The sequence below is a fragment of the Bos indicus genome, chromosome 27, assembly GCF_029378745.1.
Source record: "Bos indicus isolate NIAB-ARS_2022 breed Sahiwal x Tharparkar chromosome 27, NIAB-ARS_B.indTharparkar_mat_pri_1.0, whole genome shotgun sequence".
In the NCBI taxonomy this organism is placed as follows: Eukaryota; Metazoa; Chordata; class Mammalia; order Artiodactyla; family Bovidae; genus Bos; species Bos indicus.
The window spans coordinates 8,585,960-8,602,998 of NC_091786.1; the positions used below are offsets into that span (position 1 = coordinate 8,585,960).

The window sequence follows — 17,039 nt, forward strand, 5'->3', positions numbered from 1 at the left end:
TTGAACTGACATCACATTTAATCCTTTTCTTTTTGGGAGTGCTGAATTCTCAGTGTGTGGTGCAAATCCCTTTCGCATTAGCACTGAACCTCAGATGAAATTTCTTACATGCTTGTGCTGGGGAATTAATCGACCCGTTTACAATCAAGCTGTCACATGAGTATCTACTGATGCCAACTTCTACATCTGAAAAAGATACCAATTCCAGTCGACATTTGGATAAGGCTCTGAAGGCCCAGGTCGAGAGTTTGTACATGAGTAGAATGCAGTGCTTCTCAGCTCTGCTAACCTAAATTTGAATATTTTGTGAAGTTGAGTGCTTATTCCTGAAAGACTGTGAAACTTGTATCTGTGCATGCACAGGTATGCGTGTGCATGCACGCACCCACACGTGTGCACACACACACACACACACACACACACACACACACCCTAGCATTTTCCAATTGCTTCATGAATGAAAATAATGGAACAGAAAAAAAAAAAAAAAAAAAACCTGGAGTCAATATTTAACAAGTTAGCAAAAAGTGCAGAATTCCAGATATCTAACAGCTTTGAGTCTGATAAACTTTTCAAGACTAGGAGATTAATAATGGAAAATAGAGCCTATTGTGAATTAATCACTAGTCCAAATTGGATCCAAGCCAATAACAATGAGATCAGAAATGTCAAAGAATCCTTCTTGAAGCTTAACAGATAAACTCTGAACCCTGTCTGTATGATATGAACAATGTGAAAATATTATTCTTAGTTTTTTTGTGTAAGTTTCAAGACAGCTACAAATTACTTAAGACTGAGTTTTTTGTTGGTGGTGATTTGGGCAGCTGATTAAAATTACATGTGCTAAATGTTTGACAAAAAGTGATCTTATATTTGTCTGCTGAACTGGAACTTTGTTCTGCTAGGAATATAAATCTATTTTACTTTATTATGACCATTGTGTTCTTATTAAAACATCAAAATACAATAGACTGGACTAAATCATCTTCTTGGGACTTTTGTTTGTTCTATTACGTAGATAGAGGTGGATACACATAGAGCTGATGTGTTATTGCCAGGTAGATAAATGTGATTAAGAAGGCTGGAGCATGCTGAACCATCTTAAACAAGCTCAGTATATTTATATCTGACCTTTAGTTGATGATGTAACCTGCTTCTATATGGTCTGTCAAGCTCAGGATTGAGTATTTTTCTGTAAACTGCACACACCTTTGATTGCTTCATGCTAGCGAGGTCCATCTGTTGCTGTCATTTCAAAGCCATCAGTTTCAGTGCTGCTGCTGCTGCTAAGTCACTTCAGTCATGTCCGACTCTGTGTGATCCCACAGACGGCAGCCACCAGGCTCCCCCATCCCTGGGATTCTCCAGGCAAGAACACTGGAGTGGGTTGCCATTTCCTTCTCCAATGCATGAAAGTGAAAAGTGAAAGTGAAGTCGCTAAGTCGTGTCCGACTCTTCGTGACCCCATGGACTGCAGCCCACCAGACTCCTCCATCTATGGGATTTTCCAGGCAAGAGTACTGGAGTGGGTTGCCATTGCCTTCTCCGAGTTTCAGTGTTACCTCACTTCAAATCATGCCTCAGCGCTGTCCAGCCAAATTTGGAATGTCCACAAAGTAGATAGCATGGCATAATGAAAGGATCCAGGCACTTCTGCTTTCAGCTCCAGGTCCATTCTCAGCTTCAGGACAGTTTCTGGTGTTCTTTTCTTCTCTGGCATGGCCAGAAATACTTTGCTTATTCTCTGCTCCTATTGTCTGCTGTCCCCTCCCTCTCTGTTTTGCTTCCACTTCTCTAAATGACTTGCATTTCCTAAAACAACACACAGGCTGCTGACGCCCTAAGAATTTCCCAGTAACTCATTATGTGAAACTGGCAGGGATTTAAAATAAAAACAATGAATCTGCAAGTAGGAAGATTTCAAACCTCTTATAGTTTTGATCTGTGGTCTAAAATGACTAAGTGCCTGCCTGGGTTGCTACCTGAAAGCTATTAAGAGCTCTGTTGTCAACTTTTGTTTCTTAAGAAGAGTGCCTCACTAAACCCTTCCCCACATTCTGACCCAGTCAAGGCAGGTAATATATTGTTGCCCATCCATGTGCTTCAAGCGGCAATGCCACGCTTTTAATATTTCAAGTGTACAACATGAGGATTCTTTTCCTTTTTAAAACTGAAATATAGTTGATTTACAATGTCATGTTAGTTGCAGGTGTACAGCAAAGTCAATCAAACATATGTACACACACACATACTCATACGTACATTTTTTTCAGATTCTTTTACCTTATAGGTTATTACAAAATATTGAGTGCAACTCACTGTCCAATGCCACATTTTTGAAGAAGGATATCCTTGATATAATTTCTCACTAGAACAAATGTGGTCTTCACCAGAAATCTAATGCTTAGAGTAATTACCTTCTGAGAACTGGTTCCTTTATATCTTTCAGTTTGCCCAATAAAACTTAATTTACATTGATGTTATTTTAATTCTTTTCATAAGTAATTTGACAGGAATTGTGGGGAAACTATCTTGGAAAATGGTTGGTAACTGAATGACAATGCCATGAAGCAAATATACAAAAGTACTAATGTTCTTGAAAAGTGGAAAGTGAAAGTTAATCGCTCATTTGTGTCCGACTCTTTGCAACCCCATGGACTGTATAGTCCATGGACTTCTCTAGGCCAGAATACTGGAGTGGGTAGCCTTTCCCTTATCCAGGGGATCTTCCCAACCCAAGGATTGAACCCAGGTCTCCTGCATTGCAGGTGGATTCTTTACCAGCTGAGCCACAAGGGAAGCCCAAGAATACTGGAGTAGGTAGCCTGTCCCTTCTCCAGGGGATCTTCCAGACCCAGCCCCAACCGGGGTCTCCTGAACTACAGGTGAATTCTTTACTAACTGAGGATAAGTTCTTAATCTTTTCCACAATTGCCAAATACCACGTATTTCAAAATTGTACTATGAAACTTTAAAGCTCACTTATGATGAATTGCAGAAAATATATACCTGACTAAATACAATTTCTCTAGAAAATGCCACAGTACAGTTTTGGTATCCTTTTTTCTTCTTAGGTAACTAAATACTTTGAGTTAGTTGAAATAAGGTCCTTTAGAGGTTAAGAGAAACTTTAAAAAGCAGATAATTTTATCATATAAAAGCTTTTCCAGAAAAAATGACTGCACAAGTCATTTTATGAGCTTAATATCCTGATATTAAAATTATATAAGGATAATACAAAAGAAACAGGGAAATAAATAGTCCACTTCTGAACACAGATAAGAAAATACTAAATAAAATGTTAGCCAAATACTGTCTATTAAGGACAATACAGTGTGAATTTGTAGGAATAATCTCAGGAATGGCACAGGGGTTTACTGATCAAACCCTATCAGTGTAATTCATCGTGACAGCGGACTAAAAAAATATGATCACCTCAGTAGATGAAGAAAGACATTTAATAAATGTTTTACTTATTTAATGCTAAAACAAAAGAAACTAAGAAAACGGGGAACAAATATGATGTCTTTAACTTAAGAAAAGTATTCATTTAAAAGGTTCAGTTAGATAGTGTTTATTGACAAAAATTTGAAGGCAATAAAGCAAGGATATCTTTTATCACCACTACCATTCAGTATAGTACTGAAGGCCCTAACCAACACAATAAGACAAGGAAAATAATTAACAATGATGAGAATTTGAAAGGAAGAGATAAAACTGTCATTGTCACTGATAAGATTACATAGAAAATCCAACAGAATGAACAAATTAGGTTCAGTTCATTTCAGTCCCTCAGTCGTGTCCGACTCTTTGCGACCCCATGAATCGAAGCACGCCAGGCCTCCCTGTCCATGACCAATTCCCGGAGTTCACTCAGACTCATGTCCATCGAGTCAGTGATGCCATCCAGCCATCTCATCCTCTGTCGTCCCCTTCTCCTCCTGCCCCCAATCCCTCCCAGCATCAGAGTCTATTCCAATGAGTCAACTCTTCGCATTAGTGGCCAAAGTGCTGCATTTCAGCTTTAGTATCATTCCTTCCAAAGAAATCCCAGGGCTGATCTCCTTCAGAATGGACTGGTTGGATCTCCTTGCAGTCCAAGAGACTCTCAAGAGTCTTCTCCAACACCACAGTTCAAAAGCATCAATTCTTCGGTGCTCAGACTTCTTCACAGTCCAACTCTCACATCTATACATGACCACTGGAAAAACCATAACCTTGACTAGATGGACCTTTGTTGGCAAAGTAATGTCTCTGCTTTTCAATATGCTATCTAGTTGGTCATAACTTTTCTTCCAAGGAGTAAGCGTCTTTTAATTTCATGGCTGCAGTCACCATCTGCACTGATTTTGGAGCCCAGAAAAATAAAGTCTGACACAGTTTCCACTGTTTTCCCATCTATTTCCCATGAAGTGATGGGACCGGATGCCATGATCTTCATTTTCTGAATGTTGAGTATTAAGCCAACTTTTTCACTCTCCTCTTCCACCTTCATCAAGAAGCTTTTTAGTTCCTCTTCACTTTCTGCCATAAGGGTGGTGTCATCTGCATATCTGAGGTTATTGATATTTCTCCCGGCAATCTTGATTCCAGCTTGTTCTTCTTCCAGCCCAGCATTTCTCATGATGTACTCTGCATATAAGTTAAAAAAGCAGTGTGACAATAGACAGCCTTGATGTACTCCTTTTCCTATTTGGAACCAGTCTGTTCTTCCATGTCCAGTTCTAACTGTTGCTTCCTGACCTGCATACAAATTTCTCAAGGGGCAGGTCAGATAGTCATCTCTTTCAGAATTTTCCACAGTTTATTGTGATCCACACAGTCAAAGGCTTTGGCATAGTCAATAAAGCTGAAATAGATGTTTTTTCTGGAACTCTTTGCTTTTTCAATGATCCAGAGGATGTTGGCAATTTGGTCTCTGGTTCCTTTGGCCTTTTCTAAAACCAGCTTGAACATCTGGAAGTTCATGGTTCACATATTGCTGAAGCCTGGCTTGGAGAATTTTGAGCATTACTTTACTAGCATGTGAGATGAGTGCAATTGTGCAGTAGTTTGAGCATTCTTTGGCATTGCCTTTCTTTGGGATTGGAATGAAAACTGACCTTTTCCAGTCCTGTGGCCACTGCTGACTTTTCCAAATTTGCTGGCATATTGAGTACAGCACTTTCACAGCATCATCTTTCAGGATTTGAAATAGCTCAACTGGAATTCCATCACCTCCACTAGCTTTGTTTGTAGTGATGCTTTCTAAGGCCCACTTGACTTCACATTCCAGGATGTCTGGCTCTAGGTCAGTGATCACACCATCATGATCATCTTGGTCGTGAAGATCTTTTTTGTACAGTTCTTCTGTGTATTCTTGCCACCTCTTCTTAATATCTTCTGCTTCTGTTAGGTCCATACCATTTCTGTCCTTTATCGAGCCCGTCTTTGCATGAAATGTTCCCTTGATATCTCTAATTTTCTTGAAGAGATCTCTAGTCTTTCCCATTTGGTTGTTTTCCTCTATTTCTTTGCATTGATCACTGAGGAAGGCTTTCTTATCTCTCCTTGCTATTCTTTGGAATTCTGCATTCAGATGCTTATATCTTTCCTTTTCTCCTTTGCTTTTCGCTTCTCTTCTTTTTCACAGCTATTTGTAAGGCCTCCCCAGACAGCCATTTTGCTTTTTTGCATTTCTTTTCCATGGGGATGGTCTTGATCCCTGTCTCCTGTACAATGTCACAAACCTCATTCCATAGCTCATCAGGCACTCTATCTATCAGATCTAGGCCCTTAAATCTGTTTCTCACTTCCACTGTATAATCATAAGGTTTTTGATTTAGGTCATACCTGAATGGTCTAGTGGTTTTCCCTACTTTCTTCAATTTAAGTCTGAATTTGGCAATAAGGAGCTCATGGTCTGAGCCACAGTCAGCTCCTGGTCTTGTTTTTGCTGACTGTATAGAGCTTCTCCATCTTTGGCTGCAAAGAATATAATCAATCTGATTTCAGTGTTGACCATCTGGTGATGTCCATGTGTAGAGTCTTCACCTGTGTTGTTGGAAGAGGGTGTTTGTTATGACCAGTGCATTTTCTTGGCAAAACTCTATTAGTCTTTGCCCTGCTTCATTCCGTATTCCAAGGCCAAATTTGCCTGTTACTCCAGGTGTTTCTTGACTTCCTACTTTTGCATTCCAGTCCCCTATAATGAGAAGGACATCTTTTTTGGGTGTTAGTTCTAAAAGGTCTTGTAGGTCTTCATAGAACCATTTAACTTCAGCTTCTTCAGCGTTACTGGTTGGGGCATAGTTTGGATGCCATCATTGTTATATGCAGTTATCCTTCATATATAATTCTGCTTGGTCTCTTTATTCTGCTCTGTTGATCTATCCGTTCCTATACCAATGCTATACTGTTTCTTAGTACTGTGATATTATTATATGTCTTAATATTTCATGAGTTCCTACTTAAGTCTTCCTTCTCAAAATTAGATTAGCTTTGTATGAAGGTGTTAACCTTATTATATTTAAAATCAGTTTCATGTTCTCCTGCAAATTCTACTGAGATATTGATTGTATATATATATATATATATATATATATATATATATAATCATAATATATAATATTTGGAGAAGGCAATGGCACCCCACTCCAGTACTCTTGCCTGGAAAATTCCATGGATGGAGGAGCCTGATAGGCTGCAGTCCATGGGGTCTCGAAGAGTCCGACATGACTGAGCGACTTCACTTTCACTTTTCACTTTCCTGCATTGGAGAAGGAAATGGCAACCCACTCCAGTGTTCTTGCCTGGAGAATCCCAAGGATGGGGGAGCCTCGTGACTGCCGTCTATGGGGTCACACAGAGTCGGACACGACTGAAGTGACTTAGCAGCAACATAAAATATTATGTATATAATATATATAATTATATATATAATATAATATCATATATCATATATATATCAATTCTACTGAGATATTGATTATATATTATATATATAATTGCTGCTAAGTCGCTGCAGTCGTGTCCAACTCTGTGCGACCCCATAGACGGCAGCCCAACAGGCTCCCCCGTCCCTGGGATTCTCCAGGCAAGAATACTGGAGTGGGTTGCCATTTCCTTCTCCAATGCTTGAAAGTGAGAAGTGAAAGTGAAGTCGCTTAGTCGTTTTTGACTCCTAGCGACCCCATGGACTGCAGCCCACCAGGCTCCTCCATCCATGGGATTTTCCAGGCAAGAGTACTGGAGTGGGGTGCCATTGCCTTCTCCGAATATATGTATAATATATATTAAAATATTATATATATATTATAATATTTATATTTATATCATAATATGTATTATATATATATAATATATAATCAATATCTCAGTAGAATTTGCAGGAGAACATGAAGCTGATTTTAAATATAATAAGGTTAACACCTTCATACGAAGCTAATATAGTTTTGAGAAGGAAGACTTAAGTAGGAACTCATGAAATATTAAGACATATAATAATATCACAGTACTAAGAAACAGTATAGCATTGGTATAGGAACGGATAGATCAACAGAGCAGAATAAAGAGACCAAGCAGAATTATATATGAAGGATAACTGCATATAACAATGATGGCATCACAGATGTTCGTGTGCTAAGTCACTTCAGTCATATGCAACTGTTTGCCACTCCGTGGACTGTAGCCCACCAGACTCCTCTGTCCATGGGATTCTCCAGGCAAGGATACTGGAGTGGGTTGCCATGCCCTTCTCCAGGGGTCTTCCCAAGCCAGGGATCGAACCCTCGTCTCCTGTGGCTCCTGCATTGCAGGGGGATTCTTTACTGATAAGCCATGGGGAAAGCCCAGTGGCATCACAGGTAAGAGGCCTAAATGTAAACATTATTTATGGAGGGTATGCTGCATGACAAGCCAACCTAAAGTCTCACTGGCTTCCAACAATAGACTTTTTATTTCTTACTTGCAAGTTTATGATCAGATAAAAGAATGTGCATTCAGTCAGCCAAAGATAGTCCGATGGTTGGTCCTGTCAATGGTGTGGTGAAGTCTATTCCTTTACAGGGACACATGGCAGGAATGGTTAATAACAGTGATGTGAAGGAGTGAATGGGTAACTATGAATAACAACCAATCTATCATAATAAAACTATAAACAACATTAATAGAAAAAATGTGGGGAGGTATTTTTATAACATTAAAATACCTTGGACTTGGGGGTACAAATTATAATGTAAAATACTGATAACTTCAAACAAATAAAAAATAAGACTGAAGATAGAAAAGTTAGTCAATAAATTGGGAAAGGCAGTTAGCATGATACCTCATTACTTCCTGGAATACAATAAGAACTCATACATACATATAAGAAAGGAAAACACTGTATGTTTCAAGAGAACAGAAATTTTTCTCTGCCCTGATTGCTGTTGTATCCCCAGAACTCAGATGAGTGCCTGGCAATACTGACCCTTCCTCCTTAGCGTTTATTCTGCCTCAAGATTCACGTCCCATCTGCCCAAGTCTCCAAGACAGACATTAATTTCCTGTTGCTGCTGTAAGTAGTACATGTTTAGGGGCTTAAAATGACACACGTTTATTCTCTAACTGTTCCGAAGGTTAGAGTTCAGAATCAGTCTCCCTGGCCAGGAGGTCAGCAGGGCTGGCTCCTTCTGCAGATTTGCCTGCGTTCCTTGGTGCCTGGCTCCCTCCTCCATGTTCAAAGGTGTCATCACATCTGCTTCATTGACTGCGTCTGTCCTCACACTACCTTTTTTGTTTTTGACGCTCATGCCTCCTGTTATCAGACCCTCGTGATTACGTTGGGCACACTCAGATAATTCAGGATCATCTCCTTATTTCTCACTCTTTAATCACAGCTGTCAAATGCCTTTTGCCATTTAAGGAAACTTGTTCACAAATTCCATGGATCAGATCATAAACATATTGGTGAGGGGAGCATTATTCAGCCCTCTCCCTGCACCCCAGGTTTTCTCAACCTTGGCACAGTTAGTGCTTTTGAATGGATAATTAATTATTCGCTGTGGTGGCTTGTCCTGAACCCTATGGAATATTTAGTAGCATCTTTTCCCTGGACCCATTAGATCCTAAAACTATCTCCTCCCCCTGGTTGTGACCAAATGTTATGGATCAAGACCCACTGCTTCATGCCCTTCTGGGGATCATTTAATAAAGCAGATCTAAACATGTTAATCTGCTGCACAGAATCCTGTTTGTCCCCCTATTCCTTTCAACAGAATCTCCTACCCTCTCTCATAGAAAGAACCCCTCACACTTAGCATACCATTCAACTTTCCGTAACCTGGCTTCTCTGACTTCTCCCGGCCCCGTCTGCCCCCACTCCCTGTCCTCTTATCCTTCAGATATTCTTGTAGTTCCCCAGATATGAGATTCTCTCATACCTCCTGGCATTGTAAATATGCTTCCCCCATCTGCCTAAAATTCCCCATTTCCCTTTTCTTTATGCAATGAACTCATACTTACGTGTCTTCAGAATTTGGCTGAGATGCCTGGGACCAAGGTCTCCTCCCCGTGTCTGCTGGGAGCACCTGAGGTTACCTCTATCTGCATGCTGGTGTTTATTTCCTCTTCTCTCTGCACTGGTTGGTGACCTGTCTAGATCTCTGACTTTTATCCATTTCCATGGATCTAGCCGTCTTCCTGCAACAAATTCAGGGCCCAATAATTTCACTGCTTTTCGAATTAATGAGGAAATGCTGGCTTTCATGCCTCAACTTGAGCATGCTCTCCAGTAACCGAAACAGATGAGGAATGTTGCTTCAAGATATTTACAAAAATAATACACTTTTCTATTCCAGAACAGAAAATAAATTCATTCTCCTACCCTTTCTCATAGAAAGAACCCCCTACAAAGAGAGTATCTGTGGTGTTTTGTGTTTATGAACTGCTTATTGTTTGTCTCAAATTAAGTTCATGCTCAGAAACTACCTTTGCTTACTAAATTATACTTAAATTAAGAAATGAATTAGAAAACTCCTTCTCATGGAGAGTCTGGCAAAATCACAGTGCCCAATCCTAGACTTCACATCATTGTGAAAAGGTCAGATGTGTCAGAGCAGTTTCGTGGGCCACCTCGGAGCCCATGGTTGGTTCTGCAATTTTGATTTTGACTTTGCAAGAAGAAAACTGTCACCTGGCACTTCCAGCCTTCACAATGAAATGAAATCTGCTGCTTTGCAAAGCTTCAGCATTTGGTATTTGCTTCAAATAATAGATGTGTCAAAAATGGTTTCTGTTGCTATGCATTTTATGCTTCTTCTTATAGCCTAACATTAAAAGTTTCTCTTAATGGGTAGAAACTGGAGACTCTTTAGTAAATATCACTGAAAACACCTGCATGTGATGTTCACTAATGACTATTTCCTCTATTCAGAGCTCAAATTAAGAGCGTGTTCAGAGAGGATGGGTGTTCTCTCTCTACTTGTTAAATATATTCAGGTAACTTACGTAAAAAAGAAATTAAAAGAAATTTCCCCCATACTACATTTTTATCATTCAAGCTAAAAACCTGTCCACAGACATTGTAAAGAGAAGAGTAAAAACAAAGTTTCATTACACAAAATGTGTCAAAGCTTAATATGCTAAAGGTGGCTGAGTGGTAAAGAATCCACCTGCCAATGCAGGAGCCATAAGAGATGTGGCTTCAATCCTTGGGTCGGGAAGATCCCCTGGAGAAGGAAATGGCAACCCACTCCAGTATTCTTGCCTGGGAAATCCCGTGGACAGAGGAGCCTGGTGAGTTACAGTCCATTGGGTCACGAAAGAGTTGGACACCACTTAGTGACTAAACAACAACAGCAGATAAGCTAAAGGAAGCTTTTGAGATTGTCTTTAATTCCCATATGAGGCTGACTAAGATGTATGTTTCCTCTAAACCACCATTTCATAAGTTGTTGCTAAATATATTTGACTGTGTGTAGTGTCATATAATTCGGAGAAGGCAATGGCACCCCACTCCAGTACTCTTGCCCAGAAAATCCCATGGACGGAGGAGCCTGGTGGGCTGCAGTCCATGGGGTGGAGAAGAGTCGGACACGACCGAGCGACTTCACTTTCACTTTTCCCTTTCCTGCATTGGAGAAGGAAATGGCAACCCACTCCAGTGTTCTTGCCTGGAGAATCCCAGGGACAGGGGAGCCTGGTGGGCTGCCGTCTCTGGGGTCGCACAGGGTCGCCCAGAGTCGGACATGACTGAAGTGACTTAGCAGCAGCAGCAGTGTCGTATAAGGGATGTTGCTGAAAACATTTGGCTAAGACCTTGGCTGGCCTGGTTGAATCCCAAGTCTGTAACCTTGAGCATGTTACATAACCTCTTTGAGCCCCAGTTCTTACATTTGTAAAATGTATCTCTAAAGTTTCTTAGAGGATATGCATTCAGCTAGGATTTAAGATTGGGAGAATTTCAGGAAACTGGGATGAAGACAAAAGGTTAAGAAAACATGAGAATTACAGCATGAGCCAAGAAACAGAAAGTACAGAGAACAGCAAATAGAATTTATCCTAATTCCTTGAATTTGTAGTGTTTTGCAGTTTTTGAAGTGCTTTCCTATATCGTACCTTAATTGTGAATTAAAGCAAAAAACATCATGTGGAGGTTTATAAGAAAAGTATGTTTTATTTTACATAAGAAAAAAGTGCGTTCTAGAGAAAATGAATGACTTTTATAAAGTCATCAAGTAATAAATAATGCTTAAGAAGAAACAGAGTCTAAAGCAGAGTAGGTTTACTTGCAATGGTGACATGACTCTTTATAAACACTGCACACGCACAGTGCATGTAAGTTTGCTCCTAATTGCATGTAAGGAGGGATAACAGAGAAATATCCAAAGACTCAAAGGCTAGTCACAGCGAAACAAAGTCTGTCTTGGCCTCGAGGGGCACATAGTGACATCTCGCAATGTCTTCAGTGTTACTCCCCAGCTCTTAACTCAGCTCTCTGGAGGATGGTAAATCTAATTCTAATTAAAGATTTTATTTGATCCAAATGTGCACCAGTACACACCAGCTAAAGAGAATAAGTCCATGACGAATCAGTCAGATGACTGAAAATTGTGATGGTTATATGTTGACAAATTATTTGATTCTCCTCGCTTCTAGGGATAAAGCTTAATTCTCCTCGCTTACCTTCTGTGGGCTGTTCAGAATGACTGGATTCTAATGAACAGAAGTGAGGGTGTGGGTGTGACACTGCAGAGACAAGGAGTAAAGACCATTACAGCTTTCTCCTTGCCTTCTCGCTTGGATCACACACTCTGGGATGTCACCTGCCTCAGCTGTCAGGAAAACAGCTGAGCACCCCTCTGGAGAGACCTATAAACTGAGAAACCAAGGCCTCCTGCCAGTAGCTGTGCAAGAGAGCCATCCCTTATATGGGTCTTCTGGCTACAATCAAGCCTTTAGACTGAAACTGCTTGACAAGCACTGATCTAGAACCACTCAGCCCAACCCCTACAAATTCTTGACCTGTAGAACTTTGAAAATATGAAACAAAATAATTTGTTAGATAGCAAAAAAAAAAAAAAAAAAAACCGAATAAAAAGGTAATCCTGAATAAACTGTATGAAGACTCAGTATCAGTTCAGTAGCTCAGTCATGTCCGACTCTCTGCAACCCCATGAACCACAGTAGGCCAGGCTGCCCTGTCCATCATCAAATCCTGGAGTTTACCCAAACTCATGTCCATTGAGTCAGTGATGCTGTCTAACCATCTCATCCTCTGTCGTCCCCTTCTTCTCCTGTCTTCAATCTTTCCCAACATCAGGGTCTTTTCAAAAGAGTCAGCTCTTCTTATCAGGTGGCCAAAATATTGGACTTTCAGCTTTAACATCAGTCCTTCCAAAGAACACGCAGGACTGATTTCCTTTAGGATGGACTGGTTGGATCTCCTTGCAGTCCAAGGGACTCTCAAGAGTCTTCTCCAACACCACAGTTAAAAGCATCAATTCTTCTGCGTTCAGCTTTCTTTATAGTCCAACTCTCACAACCATTCATGACCACTGGAAAAACCATAGCCTTGACTAGTGGACCTTTGTGGACAAAGTAATGTCTCTGCTTTTGAATATGCTATCTAGGTTGGTCATAACTTTCCTTCCAAGGAGTAAGCATCTTTTAATTTCATGGCTCCAATCACCATCTGCAGTGATTTTGGAGCCCAACAAAATAAAATTAGTCACTGTTTCCACTGTTTCCCCATCCATCTGCCATGAAGTGATGGGACCAGATGCCATGATCTTCGTTTTCTGAATGTTGAGCTTTAAGCCAACTTTTTCACTCTCCTCTTTTACTTCCATCAAGAGGCTTTTTAGTTCCTCTTCACTTTCTGCCATAAGGCTGGTGTCATCTGCATATCTGAGGTTATTGATATTTCTCCTGGCATCTTGATTCCAGCTTGTGCTTCTTCCAGCCCAGCGTTTCTCATGATGTACTCTGCATAGAAGTTAAATAAGCAGGGTGACAATATACAGTCTTGACGTACTGCTTTTCCTATTTGGAACCAGTCTGTTGTTCCATGTTCAGTTCTAACTGTTGCTTCCTGACCTGCATACAGGTTTCTCAAGAGGCAGGTCAGGTGGTCTGGTATTCCTATGTCTTTCAGAATTTTCCACAATTTATGGTGATCCACACAGTCAAAGGCTTTGGCATAGTCAATAAAGCAGAAGTAGATGTTTTTCTCGAACTTTCTTGCTTTTTCGATGATCCAGTGGATGTTGGCAATCTGATCTCTGGTTACTCTGCCTTTTCTAAAACCAGCTTGAACATCTGGAAGTTCACAGTTCACATATTGCTTAAGCCTGGCTTGGAGAATTTTGAGCCTTACTTTACTAGTGTGTGAGATGAGTGCAATTGTGTGGTAGTTTGAGCATTCTTTGGCATTGCCTTTCTTTGGGATTGGAAGGAAAACTGACCTTTTCCAGTCCTGTGGCCACTGCTAACTTTTCCAAATTTGCTGACATATTGAATGAGGCACTTTCACAGCATCGTCTTTCAGGATTTGGAATAGCTCAACTGGAATTCCATCACCTCCCCAGCTTTGTTCGTAGTGATGCTTCCTAAGGCCCACTTGACTTCACATTCCAGGATGTCTGGCTCTAGGTGAGTGATCACACCATTGTGATTATCTGGGTTGTGAAGATCTTTTTTGTACAGTTCTTCTGTGTATTTTTCTTACCTCTTCTTAATATCTTCTGCTTCTGTTAGGTCCATACCATTTCTGTCTTTTATTGACCCCATCTTTGCATGAAATGTCCCCTTGGTATCTCTAATTTTCTTGAAGAGATCTCTAATCTTTCCCATTCTATTGTTTTCCTCTATTTCTTTGTATTGATCGCTGAGGAAGGCTTTGTTATCTTCTTTGCTGTTCTTTGGAACTCTGCGTTCAAATGGGTATATCTTTCCTTTTCTTCCTTGCTTTTTGCTTCTCTTCTTTTCATAGCTATTTGTAAGGCCACTGCAGACAGCTATTTTGCTTTTTTGCATTTCTTTCCATGGGGATGGTCTTGATCCCTGTCTCCTGTACAATATCACGAACCTCTGTCCATAGTTTATCAGGCACTCTATCAGATCTAGTCCCTTAAATATATTTCTCACTTCCACTGTATAATCATAAGGGATTTGATTTAGGTCATACCTGAATGGTCTAGTGGTTTTCTCCTCTTTCTTCAATTTCAGTCTGAATTTGGCAATAAGGAGTTCATGGTCTGAGCCACAGTCAGCTCCCGGGCTTGTTTTTGTTGACTGTATAGAGCTTCTCCATCTTTGGCTACAAAGAATATAATCAATCTGATTTTGGTGTTGACCATCTTGTGATGTCCATGTGTAGAATCTTCTCTTGTGTTGATGGAAGATGGTGTTTGCTATGACCAGTGCGTTCTCTTGGCAAAACTCTATTAGCCTTTGCCCTGATTCATTTTGTACTCCAAAGCCAAATTTGCCTGTTACTCCAGGTGTTTCTTGACTTCCTACTTTTGCACTCCAGTCCCCTATAATGAAAAGGACGTTTTTGGGGGATGTTAGTTCTAAAAGGTCTTGTAGGTCTTCATAGAACAATTCAACCCCAGCTTCTTAGCATTACTGGTCAGGGCATAGACTTGGATTAGCGTGATACTGAATGATTTACCTTGGAATCGAAGAGAGATCATTCTGTGGTTTTTGAGATTGCATCCAAGTACTGCATTTCAGACTCTTTGGTTGACCATGGTGGCTACTCCATTTCTTCTAAGGGATTCCTGCCCATAATAGTAGATATAATGGTCATCTGAGTTAAATTCACCCATTCCAGTCCATCTTACTTCACTGATTCCTAGAATGTCGGCATTCACTCTTGCCGTCTCCTGTTTGACCACTTCCAATTTGCCTTGATTTGTGGACCTAACATTCCAGGTTCCTATGCAATATTGCTCTTTACAGCATCGGTCCTTGCTTCTATGACCAGTCCCATCCAGAACTGGGTGCTGTTTTTGCTTTGGCTCCATCCCTTCATTCTTTCTGGAATTATTTCTCCACTGATCTCCAGTAGCATATTGGGCACCTACTGACCTGGAGAGTTCATCTTTCAGTGTCCTATCTTTTTGCCTTTTTATACTGTTCATGGGGTTCTCAAGGCAAGAATACTGGAGTGGTTTGCCATTCCCTTCTCCAGTAGACCACATTCTGTCAGACCTCTCTACCATGACCCGTTCATCTTGGGTGGTCCCACACGGCATGGCTTAGTTTTTTGAGTTAGACAAGGTGTGGTCCATGTGATCAGATTGGCTAGGTGTCTGTGCTGTGGTTTCAGACTGTCTGCCCTCTGATGCCCTCTCTCAGCGCCTACAGTCTTCCTTAGGTTCCTCTTACCTTTGACTGTGGTATCTCTTCACGGCTGCTCCAGCAAAGTGCAGCTGCTGTTCCTTACTTTGGACATGGGATAGCTCCTCTCGGCCACGGCCCCTGAGCTTGAGCGTGGGGTAGCTCCTCTTGGCCACCGCCCCTGAGCTTGGGCATATGAAGACTGCCTTCCATCAAAGGGCAGAAATCATGACTGAATTTGGATTGTTAGGTAATAGGATTCTTCCTTGACTATTTTGTAACCTGACCTAGAAGCGTAAACAGTAATTAAACAAGTAAATACAAAGAATCCTGAGCCTGATCCAGCTAACTATTGATGACTAATCTCTCCCTACAGAGAGAAAGACATTACTTTTCCAATTTTTTAATTTAAATCTTTAGTATATATATTCTTCTGGTTTAACAACAGCTGTGATATGCTTACTAAATTATTGATAAATTGACGTTGTGTTTTAATATGCTATATTTTAATTTTGAAAAAGAATTAGATTTTTCATTATTTAAAAAGGTTTATGGAGTCATTATATATTTTCATGTGTGCAACATTGTGTAAATTCGAAAAACTATGCATTGCCTCAAATTTATATACAGCTGCCTTTTTACAAAGCAATTTCAAATGGTGCTCATCTCGGACATCCCAAAACAGAATATTTGCATGAATTTTTGTAGAGTCTTGCTTAGCTCAGGTATCAAAAAATGAAGAGGATTTTAACATAGACACTAAGATATACTTGGCATATTAGGCCACGTTTTCTAAGACATGCTAAACCTATAGGAGAAAAGCAAAAGCTGCTTGTTGTAAAAACCTTACCCTGAGTCCCTCTGCACCCACCCAAGCCCGAGGAGGGCCTGCAGAAACCTGAGGCCTGCCAGGCCACCTCGGACTTCGGGAAGAATAAGAGAATCAGGTCACAAAACGTGCGTGTACCATGCAGCTCAAGGACAAGGGCAAAACCTCAAAGCAAAGAAAACAAAATTGGAGCTTCTGAGGATGTACAGTTCGGCCCCCAGGGCAGGGTGGTGAGCTAGCAGCAACAATTCTCTCCTTTCTACTGCAGCCCCGCGTCCGGGCCCGAAGGCTGGGCCACTGCGCCTGCGCCGAGAAGCCGGGCCCTCGGGGAGGGTTGGGGGAGGGCGCGGCTGGAGAGGCGGGGCCGGGGCGGGGCCAGGAGCGCGCGAGATTTGAACTTCTC

General features: G+C 40.9%; 1 long non-coding RNA gene across 1 annotated transcript; it reads right to left on the minus strand.

Moving 5' to 3' along the window:
- Positions 1-3,558: 3,558 nt before the first annotated feature.
- Positions 3,559-10,010, minus strand: LOC139180200 (uncharacterized). The gene is made up of 2 exons (XR_011564509.1): positions 9,484-10,010; positions 3,559-6,184 (listed from the first exon to the last, which is right to left on the minus strand). It is a non-coding gene; the product is annotated as an uncharacterized lncRNA (long non-coding RNA).
- Positions 10,011-17,039: the final 7,029 nt, after the last annotated feature.